This window comes from Ursus maritimus, unplaced genomic scaffold, assembly GCF_017311325.1.
Source record: "Ursus maritimus isolate PB19 unplaced genomic scaffold, ASM1731132v1 scaffold_8, whole genome shotgun sequence".
Lineage (NCBI taxonomy): Eukaryota > Metazoa > Chordata > Mammalia > Carnivora > Ursidae > Ursus > Ursus maritimus.
Genome location: NW_024426996.1, coordinates 57,203,456 through 57,216,288, shown reverse-complemented (window position 1 = coordinate 57,216,288; position 12,833 = coordinate 57,203,456). Strand labels below are relative to the sequence as shown.

Sequence of the window (12,833 nt, the reverse complement as noted above, 5' to 3'; positions counted from 1 at the left end):
ATGGTTGGCCAATTTCAAGTTTCCAACCTGACATCAGTGAATGTGGAGTTGGAAGAAAATAACCCACAGTCAGCTCTAAATGAGCTGGTTTGAGCAGGTGCCAGTATACCACTCTCCATAGTCCCAGAATCGAGAAGAATGCTTTTTTTTGTCCTCACTGGCCTCTACTAAGGGCTAGCTTTTTCTACCTGTTTTGAGAATTGGCTTTTGTCTTCTTCATGAACAGTCCTGGTTAGTATTTTATCCAATCTTATGGAACAGGCAAAGCATGTTATCTGTTCTGGAAATAACACAATTATTCCTTTGGATGACTCTGCCCCAAATTCGGCTCCTTATGGCTTTTGCAGCTCCTGCCATGGAATCCATAATCCTCACAACAATTTCATGGCAGCTGGGTTAGTATTTCTCTCAGAGACTTGTATCCTAGAAATTTCTGGATATTATCCAAGTCTCATACAAGCTTAGGGAGATTTGGGAGTCTATATCAGACTGTCATTGACTAAACAGGCCACTTCACCATTTCTACTTTACTGCAGCCATGTTGGCCTACGGGCATTCTGCATTTATTTATCCATTTCCAGAGTTCCAGAGGATGGGTGGCCCGAAAGTCCCCTATTCTTTCAGATCCCAGACCTAACAGTTGACTTCAAGAGAGGTCATCTCCACTGCCATGCCTAGGTTTTGGCCCTAACCATGGTTGGGGGATATGAGAGCAGAGCCTATTCTAGCATCTAAACTCCATGTTCTGTTTTACTAATCCTCTCCAAGCTTCCGATCCCAGAGGAGTTTTATCTTTTCCCTGCTTTCAGGACAACAGCTCTAATTTAACTGCTGCATTATTTGTGACCCAGTAGTTCATGGATATAAACTCTAGCTCTTTAGTTTCCCAAGTTTAGCTCATGATAAGGACATCCTGATATTTAGAATTCTATTTTAGAAAAAAAAAAATGTTCTTCTCTCTCCATTGCTTAGCTTTTGAGAATCAAAAGCACATTGGATTGCACATTACTGTTCCACAATAATTTAAAATATATACGTTTACAAAACAGAGCTGAGTGAGACTTTTTTTTTTTTATTATTTACATTTTTTCCTCCGAGGCAATGAAAACCACTATACCATTGAAATGTGGGACTTTAAAACAAACAACACAGGTTAAAATCCCCTCTATCATACTAAAATGAGTCCCCAAGGCTAGTTAAGTACTGGGGATATAATGATGAACAAGGTTAGACATGACTTCCACTTGTATAGAAGTTAGTCAAATTGGAATATGGACCAGTTTCTTTAAAAAAAGGACAGCATGCTAAATGCTGAGAGAGAATAGTGCTGAGTACTGTGTGAAGTTATAAAGCAGCAACCCTGCTCTAAGTTTATGTAGTCAGCAAACAATTCTATTGAAAACTGATGAAGGACTCTAATAAACTGTCTCAGGTTAGTATACAGATTAGTGTACATCAGATTTCATCCAAATTTCTGAAACAAGTACTATACATGGTTATATTGACCAAAAGGAAGGATCAATTGAGTTTGCTATTGTAAAGATAGCTCTTGGCTAGGGCAGAAAAGTGAAAGAGACATGGGGATGGGGAACAGAAACTCCATCGTTATGAAATTTAAAAAAAAAAAGCTATAATTATTGCCAAACATGTTGAAAGTATGAAATCTATGATATTGTTCAATTCTCAGATGTCTTCTAAATTCTTTCCAAAACTATTAATGATTTCCATTGGCAAGAGGAAATGCTCCCCTCTCTCTTGCTATTGATGCTCAAAGCCAAAGCAGTAACAGTAAATACAAGTTTCAATCTTATAATTGGCTTCAGGATTTTAAATATTGTCCTTAAAATGGTTTTCAAGATATTTCCTCCATGAGCATTGTCTTTTGGGATCTGGCCAAAGGTTACATTAACCATTAGGGTAGATGTTGCCAATTTCTAAGCTGGTCAATGGGAAAGAAATCCCTTCATAAAAGAAAGTATTGCTTGGCACTGAATAAATAGGGCTTAGTCTGGACTCCTGCTGAATGAAGAAAAGGAGTAAAAAACAAAGATCTCACATGTTGTAAAATGATAGAGGAAGATATTTAGCCTCAAGACACCCTTATTAATAACTCTGGAGAACCCCAATGAACTTTTGGGTTCTATCTCTCAATATCACTGTATTAGATAAAAACTGATGAAATTTTTAAAATAGGCACTTAAAATAGCAATGATAAACCTCTTAAATGAAACAAATAACATATTATGATGAATAACCATTTTCCCAAATATCGAAATATTAAGAGAAGCATTGTTTTATAGTTTTGCAAATCTCTTAAGTGTCTGATTTAATAAATGACAGCAAGATTCACATATCTGCTTTTGTATTCACTTTGCTGTGACATTTTGTTTGGTTGAAGTATATGAAGAAAATCCGGTTTCATACAGACATCCTTCCTTGGAAAAGGAGAGAGTATTTTAATGTTTGTGAATAATTTTCTCTAATACCACACTAAATCCTGTCAAGTGACACTCGGTAAAGGTGAGTTACGGTATAGAATCTGGAACCACGTCAATGAAAACTTGTGCTTAGTTACATTAAAATTAATTGATTTTTCTTTCGTTTTGAATATAGGTTTTCTAATATGCAATGTTCAACATTAGTTCTTATTTATGCATAGCTCCTAGAATATTGACACATTACATTATACATTATCAAAATATCAAATTCATTAATATTACTACTTGTATCAAAAAGCCTTTAAGTATTAGGAAGCAGTCATGGCTGTGGTAGGTGATACAAGCTCTTCAAAATGCATTTTTTTTGAAAATCCAAATTTTGCCATTAGTGACAAATACTGTAATTGTTGTCATTTAAGTTACTGGCTTATTTTTGAGAAATTATCTTCCTTAAGTCTGAAAACACATACTTTGGTTGTTGCTCTTTTACATAAAATGAATGGTGTTTGATAATAAAAGCAGCTAGCTCAACTCAGAAGGCAAATCTTGTGGCTTTCATTACAACGGAATTGCTTTATGTCTACTTTTTATTTTGTCACACACAAATATGAAAAAGGCGTTTGAAAAGATGATATGAAAAGGGTTGAGATTTAATCAAATTAATAATTTTTACTGCTTTATCAAGAACAGCCTTAGGTAAAATGGCCATTTATTTCCCGGAATGTGAGTGCAAGGTGGCCAAGCGTACGATAACCACTAATGCAGTTCTGTGCACTTCCTCCATAGTACTAAACACCAGCTGTGTGACCCCCCAGCACATTGCACCATCAGTGTAAGCATCAAAACTAAAAATGGCAAAAATATCTTACGATTGTGAGAATATTTTTGATCTCACAGACCTCCATACATGGTCTCGGAAAACTTCAAGGGTCTGTGGCTCATGCTGCGAGAATCTCTGATCTAGAAAATTCTTTTATTTGGCCCACTGCCTCCTCTACATCATCATCTCCTATCCTGTCTTCACCCACTCCCCTTCAGCCACATTGACCTGATTTTTGTTCAGTGGTATCGGCTGCTTCCTTTGCCAAGATTGGTCTTTCAAGATACACAAAAGGCTTGTCAGCTAACAGCTGACTTAACAGCTGGCTAACAGCTAACTCAGCCACTGCTCAAACATTACCTTACCAATGACCTTACCTGACCATGCTGTTGAAGACTGCAATTCTAAGAACTCCTGAATTGACTTACATATGGCCTATTTTCTTCATAGCATTTGTTATATTCTTTTGTTACATTTGCTATGGTATTCATAAGTTTTTCTCCCCCTTTATTAAATTGGCAGCTTTATGAAGGCAGGGATTTTTACATTTTATGGCTATGTATCAAATACCTAAAGTGAGTCTTGTATGTGGTAGATATCAAACATTTGCTGAATAAAAGGATGAATGATTTCAATTGTGTATCATCCTGTTTCATGAATGTAATTCTTCACTTCTATTTCAGAGGACATTAATAATAAATATTAATATCTAATACAGTTTCAAATTTCTGCTTACTGTATCTTTTTTACCTCTAAATTCCATATTCTTGTTTTCATGTTAGACATTTCTCAAATATCTGATTAGTTTTTTTTTCCATTAATACTTTAAAATGATGTACCAAAAAGCTTACCAGAGGCTCTACATGCACATTTTCATGGTAAACTTCACTTTAGATTGATCAGGTGGGGATAGAAAGGTTTGTCTGATGTCTCCTAAGCAGCAGTTATAAGTAGTTCTCCCTTGGATAATCAGTATCTTTGTTACAGGATTTCTTCTTTAGTCCCCTTGGTTCTTGATCACGTCTCTTCGAAGAATGAAGAGGTAGACCTGAGGAAGAATAGTGGGCAGCAAAGTGAGGTTTACTGAGTGATTGTGAAGCTTGTAGTACAAAGCTCCCCTGAAGGAGGGGACCTGAGATGGTTGTCATTGGAGTTTGTGAAGTCTAGGTGTTTTTATGGGCTTTTTGGCAGGCTGTTTTAATTTGATTAGCCCTTTCTGCACCTGTCACCCAATTGGGTTTTTGTCACCTACCTATCACATGGGAAATAGTGGAGGCCTCTTTCCAGGATGGTGTAAAATGCTTTAAAGACTGGTTTCCTCTTAGGGTAGAGGCCCCTTGTCCCTGCCTGCTGTCTTTCAACTATCCTTCATCATCTTCAGAGAGAAATTTTTGAGTCTTATCTTGAATAATATATATTAATGCTTGATTAATATGTACTTTGTTGCCAAATTGAGAAGGATTACTAATGATCTTATTCTTAAGTATATATTCTTCACTCAGATGTCAGCAAACTATTGCCTAAGGGCCTAATCTAGACTGTTATTATAAATAAAATTTTATTAACACAGCAATGTTCATTCATTTTGAAGCAGGAGAGCTAGGTTCTTGTCCTCCACCCCACATGCCTAGGGCAGGGTGGTGGTCCTCTACCCCATACCCTAGGGTAGGGTGGTCTGATTTGTCCCCTTATCTCTGGTTTCCCATATCCACATTTTTAGGATTTCTGTGAGCCTGATCACATAGCCCCCTATCTATCTCTCCATACCTAGCCCCACCTGTCCCTTACTCAGTTTACATTTTGCCTATGACTTCCTTCATGCTACAATTGCACAGGCAACTGGTTGCAACATAAATCACTTGAACTGGTCCTTTACAGAAAATATATGTCCATCCTTTGTCTCTGTCTCTGGTATGGTTCCTCTTAGCCATTCTCCCTGTTGCCTTGTATCTTGGTATATAGTAAACTCAGTTTAATTTCATAGAGGAAACATACCTTCTCCTGATGGGCATGTGGGAAGTAGATATTGTCTCTACTGCATGAAAGAGGATTTGTGAGCTTATCAGATCAAAATAATCTTGCTTTTGGCCTCACTCCTCATCTTTGCCTTTTCAGGCAACTGATTGACCCCTCCCTACAACTTTTCAGTATAACGGGGCACAACGGCTCTTACTTTTTTAATGTCATTAATATAAGGCCCTTTGGTAGCTTTTATTTTCCTATCGATAAGACCCTCAATGTTCTTTACCTTTGTTATCTCAAGAATGTGTAAACATCTGATTGCTTGATTGGCCTTTTCTATTTTTGTTATTCCCTATAATTTTAAATTTTTGTTAAATTCTCCTTTTGTTTTTTGGAGGGAATATAGATAAAATTAGTTGTAATCCATCATGCTTAATTGAAGTTACCAGTACTATTTTATAATTTTCTATGTTTAAGATATACTGGAGTTTAGGGTTGCCTGGCTGGCTCAGTTGGTAGTAAAGCGGGAGAGTTAGGTTCTTGTCTCACTGAGTCAAACAAGGAATGAATCTTATGGACAAAGGAGAGTGAGTAAAGCAATAGAGGCTTATTAAGCAGGATACAGAAAAATCTCTCAGGAGTGAGAAGGATCCTGACAGGGTTGCCACTGAGGGCCTTTAGGGTTGGCCTTTTATAGAGAGATAACCAGGGCACTTAAATGCTTTTAACATCTCTATTGATATCACCATTGAGCAAGTTCTAGTGATAACACCTTCAATGCCACCCAGGCACCCAGGTTCTGTATCTTAAGCTGTGTTGTGGTTACACATGTGTTTCAGTTTCTAACAATTAGTTTACACTTTTAAGAGTTATGCATTTAGCTATATTCATACTACATTAAAAATTTTCTGTTAAAATAAAGCTTCCCCCCCAAAATTTTATAAATAAATAAATAAGCTCCCCTCAACACCTGCCAGATTTACTAGCCTACCAGTTTATTAGGAAGTTATACCAAACAATTAAGGACATTGAAAAATAAAATACAAAAAACTCTACCGCATTTACTCCCAAGAAAATTAAACAAATTTAAATCTTACAATCAAGTGTTTATTAAGCACTTTGCTATTTGCACTACAGTGTACTGTGACAGTGAATGCTAAGAAGAATTTATGTATTCACCCCTCCTCTCTTGCCATCTAATCCCTCATTAGATGATGGGCAAGGAAATCACACCTGGAAGCTAAGAAAAGAAATCTGTGGAAATATTTTCTACAACTTAAGAACAAACACCCGCAAACAGAGAAATATAAATTTGTGCACATTGTGCTGTTAACTTAAAGAGCTGGAGTAAAAAACAAGGACATGGAACATGGTTCCCTTTGTGATATATTTAAAACAAAATGTAGGCATGTTATCTGTTCTGGAAATAACACAATTATTCCTTTGGATGACTCTGCCCCAAATTCGGCTCCTTATGGCAAGTTTATCATTTACTTTACTGTTAATTAATTACATCTTAAAAGAAACTACTGTTAAATCATCATTTTTCCAAACAAAGTCTGGGGCAAACTTCTGATAAAGTAAAATCTTAATGAATTCACCATTTTTCATCATCTAATGTCTTGCTAGGCATTGTTCACATAAATATGTGATGAAAACTCCCACTCTTTCATAAGGCTTATGATTTTCCAGTTTTACTCCCAAGCAGGAGAAAATTTTGAGGCTACACGATAGAGTAATACCTATTATATTAGTTGTGTATTTCTGTTGTACCAAATTACCGCAAACTTAGTGAGATAAAACAATAGACATTTATTATCTTACGGTTCTGGAAGTCACAAGTCCAAAATGAGCATCACTGGGCTGACAGATTTCAACAGGGCTACATTCTTTTCTGGAAACTCTAGGGGAAAGTCTGTCTTGGCTTTTTAGCTTCCAGACGGAGGCCTCATTGACTCCCTGCACCCCCATTTACTTATAAGGCCATTTGTGATTACACTGAGCCCACTTGGATAATCCAGGAAACCCTTCCCATCTCAAAGTTAGCTAATGAGCCAACTTAATTCCATCCACTACCTCAATTACTTGCCACGTAACAAAATGTATTCACACATTTTAGGAATTAGGTGCAAGCATTTATGTCAAGCTGTTATTATTCCTAGCTACCATATTTGCCAATACAATTCCATTAATGATGCTTCATCTGTTATTATGTGCCTGTGTTGATACTAGGGAAAATACACAAAAACAGTATATGCCAGTGCTGTGTGTATTCAGGCATTATCATGAGAATAGCCATGGTCATTTGAAAAAATATTGGTGTTTTATTTCTTTTTAATTGAGATATAATTGACCTATAACATACTGGTTTCAGGTATACAACTAATGATTCAATATTTGTGATGCTCTATTTCCTATATAGTATATTGCAAGACAGTGAAGGAAAAAGTAGAAAGTTGGCACATCTTAAGGAAAAATAAAACTGAAGACAAGATGAAATTTTAAAAGAAATGAAAAAAATATGATTCACATACATGTATTGTGATCATTCAGGCCATTTATTCTTATTTTTATTATACCTGTCTCTACTGTAGATGGGGAAAATACACATTCTAGCACATATTCTTTTCTAAATGGAATATTTCAAATTTCAGATTGAATGAATATATGAAAATGATATCCTAATATAAAAATATAAAATCTAGGGACGCCTGGGTGGCACACGTCTACCTTCGGCTCAGGGCGTGATCCCAGCGTTATGGGATCGAGCCCCACATCAGGCTCCTCCGCTATGAGCCTGCTTCTTCCTCTCCCACTCCCCCTGCTTATGTTCCCTCTCTCGCTGGCTGTCTCTGTCTCTGTCGAATAAATAAATAAAATTAAAAAAAAATAAAATCTATGATTTATTTCATTTCCACTTTGATGGAAAATTAGCAGAAGATGTTACTTGAAGCAGAGCTGAACATCCAAAACATTTAATATATATTTATAATATAATAACATGTAAATACACAGCATATGTATAATATATATTATATTTGAAGTAATATATAGGTATGTTTATATATGTATGAGCCACACATATATATGGCCATATATATATAATATTATATATTTTACTCTTTTCAGTTTATCTTTTTCTGCTTGTGTATGTTCATATACGTGTAGGTTTGATATATGCAGTGCATAATTGTAATATACTATATGTCTATTCAATACTCTTTCCAATGAATCTTTTTCTGCTTATGTGTATTTGTGTGTGATTATTAATACTGGAAAATATTCAAAATATGTGAACTGAAATAGAAAATAAATGATTTGTTTCAAATTATTAAAACACCATAATAAATATGCAAAATCTCCCAAAGCATTCATGGAATGCTTTAAAATCCACCAAAAACGGAATAAGGATTAAACTTGAACTGTTCTGTAAAGGATAAAGATTTACTATGTGAATAGTTAGGAGTGCTTCAATTCAAGCAAAACATTAAATGATAGTGTCAAATTCTTAGCCTGGAGCTTATTTATCATCAAATTTCTTTCTTTGGTAGTAGCATTAAGGATGCATTGAGAAAGGATAAAGTACATTTAACTCTATAGGAAGAAAAAGTTAATGATCCTAAAAGATGATCATAGCTACTTGTCCTTGAGTATTTAAAATATTTTTTCTCACCTGGAAAGTTACAAAAATGCTTCTAAAATGTTATTGGACTTTATATGAGATGTAAGTCCTTTAATTTCGCAAGAGCATTAAGTGGACAAACTCACAAACCAGATTTGACTTTCATTGTCCTGCCTGTTTGATGACTGACATCACTTATTTTTGCAGAGTTTTTAACATCTGCACTGAGGGAGGCGTTTATTTCTTTTGAAGACTTTGCCTTCATTGACAGGACTAAGAACAAGGTTTGGTGATGGCCTCATGGTCCAAACTACTTTCTTCCCCTTTGAGCTATGTTAAACTGAGAAGCAGATTTGCATGCTTTCCCAATCAGTGATTTCTTTGCAATAGTGTAGTGTTTTTATTGAAACAGCTAAGTTTAAATTACTATGTTTTTACTGCCTTATTGAGGTATAATTAATATATTAAAAACTGTGCAAATTTTATACATGGAATTTGATAAAGTTCTGACATACAACAAGGAAGCTTAATTTTTAACAATATTACTTTAAACTTATTAACAAATGATATATAATTAAGAACAAAGTTTAGGGACGTCTGGGTGGCTCAGTCAGTTAAGCCTCTGACTCTTGATTTCAGCTCAGATTGTGATCCTGGGGTTATGAAATGGAGCTCTTGAGTCAGGCTCTGTGCTCAGCGTGGAGTCGGCTTGAGATTCTCTCTCCCTCTCCCTGCTCCTTCCCACTTCTTATGCTCTCTGTCTCTCTCTCAAAATAAATAAGTCTTTATTTAAAAAAAAAAAAAGAACAAGTTTAGTAAATATAAACACAAAAGTGTCTTTCTTTTACTCTTTTCAACTGGTATGGATATTATTTCTAACACTGTCATTCTAAATTTAAAGAAAGAAACAGGGATTCCTGGGTGGCTCAGTCAGTTAAGCATCTGCCTTCAGCTCAGGTCGTGATCTCAGGGTCCTAGGCTCGAGTCCAGCATCAGGCCATGAGGCTCCTTGCTCAGCAGGGAGCCTGCTTCTCCAGACACTGCCTGCCCTCCCGCCTCCCCCACTTGTGTGCTCTCTCACTCAGACAAATAAATAAGTAAAATCTTAAAAAAAGAAAGAAAAGAAAAGAAAAAAGAAAAAGGAAAGAGAAAGAAAGAAAGAAACAAAGAGAAAGAAAGAAAGAAAGAAAGAAAGAAAGAAAGAAAGAAAGAAAGAAAAAGAAAGAAAGAAAAAAGAAAGAAAGAAAGAAAGAAAGAAAGAAAGAAAGAAAGAAAGAAAGAAAGAAAGAAAGAGAAGGAAGGAAGGAAGGAAGGAAGGAGTCTTTATTGCTTACACTGGACATTTCATGTCTCTGCGATTACATATAACTTTCTTTGAGTAGAAAATCTAATTCTCAAGTTAAAACTGAAACAGTGAAATTGTGTTATATATTCCCTTGGATTAGATTTAGCCCTATGAGACCCAGAATATATCAAGTTCCATTGATCATAGACCATCTACATTTCTAAATGCCTTGTATTCTAAAGGATAAAAGGGCATTTAAGATGGTTTTAAATCCTGAAATAAGCTACACTGCTGTTTCTTTTTATTTTTGTTCTGTTGTTATATTTGGCTCTCTTTTCCCCTCCCCTGCTCCCTTCCTTCCCTCCTTTGTCTCCTACCTTCCTTTCTCTCTCTCTCTCTCTTTCTTCATCTTCCCAGATATCAAAGACTGAATTTATTATTATTATTATTTTTTACAAAACTGACCCCAAAGTTATCCAGTAAGAATTTTGACTCATATATAATAATCCATAGTACATATTCACACATTCCTTATTACTTTGGGAGTTCATTGTTTTTTAAAGCAGGATTTCTTTACACTGTCTTATTATTCCAAGTAAAACATCCTTTAATAATAAGAAATTGCCTGTGAGTTTTTCTTAGTTTGCTGAAGATCCCATCAGGATGTTTACTGATAAGACGTGAACTTGGTTGCCCAAGAAGTAAACTTCATGAGTATCTAATTTGATAAATTTTAGAAATATGAAGTTTCACATTGTGCATCAAACTTCTTCTCTGAAAAATCTTATTACCTTGTTATCTACTAAATTAATTAGCTTGCCATTTAATTAATCAGATTTTCATTATTTCTAGAAACTGAAGTTATGAGAATATAAATATGTGTTTATCTAAATTGAATTATTATAGCATGTATCTTTTTTTTAAATGATTGTTTTGAACTTTAGGGAATGATACACAATTTACTCCATAAAGTTAAAGGTTAAAAGTATATATATTATGTTATCTTTATGTAAGTTACTCTGTCCTTGCCCTTTTACCTCTCCCTGTTTCCCAGCCCAGCCCCAAGCAACCAGTTGTTCTGAAAACTGGATTCTGTTACAGTATAATATATTTTATAATTCCAAAATAAACACAATTTAGTAAAGGAAATCAGAGCAAGTCTCCCCAAAATGTGCCATTTTGGCATGTGAACTATTTGAGCTAAAGGCAATTGAGACCCTGTGGGCGCAAGAGAGATTTTTGCCCCTCCCTTAACTACTTAAAAAAAGAAATTCTAATCCCCCCAATATGTGTTATTACCAGAGATAAAATTTATCTGAGTGACCCATTTGTATGGCAGGGCAAACATCTAATTACAAAACATCTGCTCTTCTTCTTATTGTCATGTGAATTCAAACCATCCCCTTTGAAAACCCAGGTCTGTTACCCATTTCTTAGTTTAGGATGGCATATCTACCTCATTTTACCTTTCTTTCTTTGAACCTTTCATGTATTTGAGGTTCATATATGTAATTATATTTGTTTTTCTTGTGTTAATCTTTTTTATGTTAATTTGATTATTAGGCCAAAGAACCAAGAAGGGTAGAGAAAAAAAAAAAAAAAAAAGAAACTTCCTCTCCAACACTAGCCAAAAACTATAATATTTTCTTTCATAAATCTCTTTTCTTTTTACAAACCGTCTGGTAGGAAAACACATAATCAATTTACTTCTGATCTTCACAACCTCAACACATGAAGTATTGAAGGAATTGTGGTTTCCTAATGTGTTTCTAAAATATTTCATCCATGGCTACAGTGCTACTTTCTCTGAGATCTACTCTCTAACTTTCCCAACTCCACAGGATTTTGGCTTCACTGCCTATGCTCTTATCCAGGCTATACTTCCTGCCAGCAGAGACAGGAATTATGTCTCATTAAGCTAGCTTCCCCAGGAAATGCTCTGTCTAAAACTGTGGGTTATCCAAAATATTTTCTGAATAGATATATGAATAGACAACATGAACTGATCCATATTATGGCTCAAATACCAGCCCTTCCATATTAAGGGAATGTTCCCCTTGATGACCAGAAGGAGCTATGGGATAAGCATGATTTTGCACAATAGATCATTTTATTTTTATTTGTGTGATATGATGGCTATAATTATCTGATATATCCTTCATGGTTCCAACCCTTTGTAATCAGCTGCTCCTTGGAGTTTCCTGTCCTGACCCAATATGACTCATGCTTGTATTTAAATTAAATTAAATATGTCCATATTTATTATGGACATAATAAATTGGCTAGTTGGTATACTTGGTAGAAAGTTATCCAGGAATTCAGCTGCCCACATGTGTCATTAGGAAGTAACTATCACTACCCTATTCCAACCCCTTTTTGAAACTTGCCACTTGGCTAATTCTTCCATATTATGGCAGATGTGAGTCATATCCTTCTTTTTATTATATTTAAGTAGTTTGAGTGAAGGGAGGAAAATTCTCAGGGCAAAATAATTATGTTGAATTGCATGGTTATACTAAACAGAACTAATTACAGTTCAATTAAATTTAATGCTTAAATTGAATTATCATTTAATTATTTTAATACCAACAAATACCAATTGAAATGTAAATGTGTGATTATTTTATATAGAAGAAAATAGATTAGGTGGCACTTTTTAGAAATCAAATGTGACTAAAAGATATGAGGATTACAGTATGCTTTAGC

The 12,833-nt window shown here is 35.0% G+C and overlaps 1 long non-coding RNA gene across 2 annotated transcripts in view; it reads left to right on the top strand.

Annotated features, from left to right (window-relative positions):
• Positions 1-12,833, top strand: part of LOC103658391 — a 105,460-nt gene that overhangs the window by 5,264 nt on the left and 87,363 nt on the right. The window lies entirely within an intron of this gene.